Raw genomic sequence first — 4,158 nt, 5'->3', positions numbered from 1 at the left:
GGTTGCAGTGAGCCGAGATCGCGACATTGCACTCCAGCCTGGGTAACAAGAGCGAAACTCCGTCTCCAAAAAAAAAAAAAAATATATATATATATATATATAAATTAGCCATGTGTGGTGGTGCGCACATGTAGTCCCAGCTACTCGGCAGGCTGAGGCAGGGGAATTGCTCGAACCCAGGAGGCCGAGGTTGCAGTGAGCTGAGATTACACCATTGCACTCCAGCCTGGGCAATACAGCAAGACTCTGTCACAAAACAAAACAAAACAAAAAAACTTATACTTCTGTTTATTTTTTACTGTATATTTTATTGTATTTTTTTAATTCCTCAAATGCATGGTCCATGCTGTCCAAGGTCTCTGGGTGTGTGTAAGCAACTTTTAATTATATCATCTTTTTTTGAGACAGAGCAAGACTCTGTCTCAAAAAAAGAGAAAGTTCTACCACCAATCAGGCAATACACAATAATTTGAACAAATGATTCAAAATGAGCACCAGCATTGCAGACCTTTGAGAGAGCACAGATTGCTAAATAGGCCACATGCATGAATAGCGTGAACTCATATTGAGCCAAAAAAAAAATAAAAAAGCTAAGTTCCAGGTTCTAACATATCCACCCACTGTCTGAAGAACACACCCTTTTGAATTATTTTGTAGTAGCAATAAGTCCCTCACTCTCCATTGTGACCACATGTGACACATTCAGCTGAAATTAGAATTTGACTCTTCCCGTGTGCAGGTGACTTGGCCCAACTTTCCATGAATAAAGGAACTTTCTCTATTCCACTGAGTCAAGTAGCTCAGCGCTTCGTTGACACCAGAGCTCACGGAGATACTAGTGTCAGTCCTATGTGGAGACTCAGGAAAAGTTACATTCATGCTATGGCATGGCGTGGCAACCCCACGTGGCCTGTCTAGGAGACTGAGGGCCACAAATACACTCCAGGTGCCAGTTTCACAGCAGAGATTCCCCAGTCTAAAGGAGTGACAGCCACCATGTCCTTCAGGCTGCTGCCAGCCAAACGAAAAGCCGTCTACGGTCATACCACCCGGAATGCACCTGATCTCGTGAAGCTAAGCAGGGTCGAGCCTGGTTAGTACTTGGATGGGATTCCGCCTGGGAATACCAGGTGCTGTAGGTTTAAAATATAAAAAATATATAATATAAATATTTTTTTAAAAAGAATAGCCTCCACCTTCCTGGATTTGCCGTACATTTGTGTGCATAGCTTTTCTGGTCACCAGATCAGGCAGGGACACATGACGAAATGGCAAACTTTCTCAGCTTACTGAAGCAGCGTGGTGCAGGGAATCTTCATTCTTTGAATTTCCCCAACTTCTGCCCGCAGCTCTTTCTTGAGCTCCCTCCCAGCTGTTAGGGGCTCCTGTGATAACAGTAGCCCCACCCAGGTAGCCCAGGCTAATCTCCTTACTGCCTGTGCCACAGGACGTGAGATAAGCAAGGGAGTATTTCCTCCTGCTGAGAAATTGCAAGGGGCAGAGTGGGGCATCTTTGAAGGTCAATTTAGAAATTCCGCTTACCACAGCTATGAACATGACTACATGCCTCCTTGTAGGTGGCCTGAAGGATGTCATGAAGTTCCCAGATTGGCAGTTTTCTTTCCTATAATTTTGAGATAACAAGCCTTTTTCAGGACTCAGCACATCATGAGAATGATTGCAAATTCAAGTCAAACATTGGTTTGCAAATACACGATTGCTGCCGTGCCCCACATATGCTCAGCAGGTAGAACGTGCTGTGTTGACCTTTATTCCCACAATGCTCTCTAGCACCTGCCCTTCCCACTGAAAGGGACCGGTTCTGAAGGTCCCTCCAGGAGCAGCGACCACATGATGGGCTCATTCTCACTTGTTTCATCCATGCGGCAACAATCCCCTGGGTACCAGTCAGGACTCAGGGAGTAACTGAGGGGTTTAATGAAGTGGTGAAGTTAAGGGAGATGAAGGTTTGGCCTGATGAAGCAACAGCAGAAGGCCATTACCTCTGTGCCCGAGGGGCAAGGGGAGGGGTGCTTACCAGCTCACTGAGATCTCAGGGAGAGGAACACAGCCATCCCTAACCCACCACCTGACAGGGAAAAGCCAGGGGATAAACACCCTGGGTGCTCTCTCCTCCCTCTCCACTGTCCCACCGGGGCCACCCATTGGCTGAGCCTAATGAGAAGTCAGAAGGAAAGGAAGCCTCACAGATGCAGGCAACAGAGACCAGCCTTCCATCACACGGAGCAGGATGAGCAAGGTGGAAATACGGCGACCTGGACATCAAGAAGGAAGCGGGCATTGGTCATGACCAACAACCCACGATCCCCGCAGCTTTTTCTAGCAGCCACACTCTACAGCGCCAGGTGTAGCACTGCTCCATGTCATCTTCCTCCAGAACGAACCACAGAGCATCTCTATCCAAAGCACGCCCAGTCTTGTGACCAAGAATAAAGAGGCCATCCCCATATCAACTGCAAAAGCATCTGCCTGGAAATGGCTCACGTTCACTCTGTGCACACTTCATCGGCCTGGGGTACATCACGTGGATACTCAGAGTTTTAAAGGGTGGTGATGCATAACTTCCCACTGTGAGAGGTATCATAAGGAGGAAATCCAGAAAATCTGACCAACAGGCATGCAACGTTACATGAAAGGGAAGAGTGGACGTCACGTTCAAAGCCAGCATCTGTGCGTCTTGCCGCTCCTGCTTCCAGTCTCTCCTAACTCTTCTTCCATCTTGTCCACATGATTAGACTGGGCCCGCCTAAGAAATAAAAACGCATGCAAATCCGAAAGGAAGAAATAAAACGGTCCTCATTTGTAGATATCATGATGGCCAACGGAGGAAATCCAAAGGAACTCTTTTTATTTTTTTTAGACAGAGCCTTGCTCTGGAGTACAGTGGTGAGAGTACAGTGGTGAGATCTCGGCTCACCGCAACCTCCACCAGGTTCAAGCAATTCTCCTGCCTCAGCCTCCCGAGTAGCTGGGACTACAGGCACACACCACCACACCCAGCTAATTTTTGTATTTTTAGTAGAGACAGGATTTTTGTATTTTTAGTAGAGATGGGATTTTTAGCAGAGATAATTTTTGTATTTTTGTATTTTTTGTATTTTTAGACCACCACGCCCAGCTAATTTTTGTATTTTTAGTTTCACCATGTTGACCAGGATGGTCTCAATCTCCTGACCTTATGATCTGCCTGCTTCGGCCTCCCATAGTGCTGAGATTCCAGGCATGAGCCACCACACCCAGCCCAGGAACTTATTTTTTTAAATCCTGGAACTAATTAAAGTGAGTTAAGCAAAATTTCAGATGGAAACTGAAATTTAACATACAACACCATTTACAATCACTCAAAAAAAAAAATGCTTGGGAAAAAAAAAATCTAACAAAACATGTATAAAATTTATATGCAAAAAGCTGCAAAACACTGACAAAAGAAATCAAAGATTTAAATAAACAGATACATCATGTTCATAGATGAGATTCGCCATCATAAAGATACCAATTCTTCCCACAATGACATATAGCTTCAACCCAAATCCTGTCAAAATCTTAGCAAATTTTTTTGTAGATACAGACAAGTTTATTCTAAAATTCATATGGAGAAAAAAGGAACAAAAAAAAAAAAAAAAAAAAAAAAAAAAAAAAAAAAAAAAAAAAAAAAAAAATCTGAAAAAGAAGAATAAAGTGGAAGGAATCCCTCCATGAAATTTTAGGACTTACTATCTCCACTGACCAAGACCACGTGCTGTTGGTGGAGTGACAGGCACACAGATCAATGGAACAGAACAGAGGATCTAGAAATAGATGCACAGAAGTAAAGCTAGCCATTCGCAGCGGCTCATGCTTGTAATCCCAGCAGTGTGGGAGGCCAAGGCAGGCAGATCAGGAGGTCAAGAGATTAAGGCCATCCTGGTCAACATGGTGAAACCCCATCTCTACTAAAAATACAAAAATTAGCTTAGTGTGGTGGTGCATGCCTGTAGTCCCAGCTACTCAGGAGGCTCAGGCAGAAGAATCACATGAACCCAGGAGGTGGAGGTTACAGTGAGCCAAGATCACGCCATTGCACTCCTGCCTGGGGACAGAGTAAGACTCTGTCTCAAAAAAAAAAAAAAAAAAAAAAAAAAGTACAGCCAAAGAATT

The 4,158-nt window shown here is 44.4% G+C and overlaps 1 pseudogene; it reads left to right on the top strand.

The window, feature by feature from the left end:
- The first annotated feature begins 1,032 nt into the window (after positions 1-1,032).
- Positions 1,033-1,142, top strand: LOC119469164 (annotated as a pseudogene).
- Positions 1,143-4,158: the final 3,016 nt, after the last annotated feature.

This window comes from Cebus imitator, unplaced genomic scaffold (genome assembly GCF_001604975.1).
Source record: "Cebus imitator isolate Cc_AM_T3 unplaced genomic scaffold, Cebus_imitator-1.0 Scaffold584, whole genome shotgun sequence".
In the NCBI taxonomy this organism is placed as follows: Eukaryota; Metazoa; Chordata; class Mammalia; order Primates; family Cebidae; genus Cebus; species Cebus imitator.
This window is presented reverse-complemented; position numbering and strand designations above follow the sequence as displayed.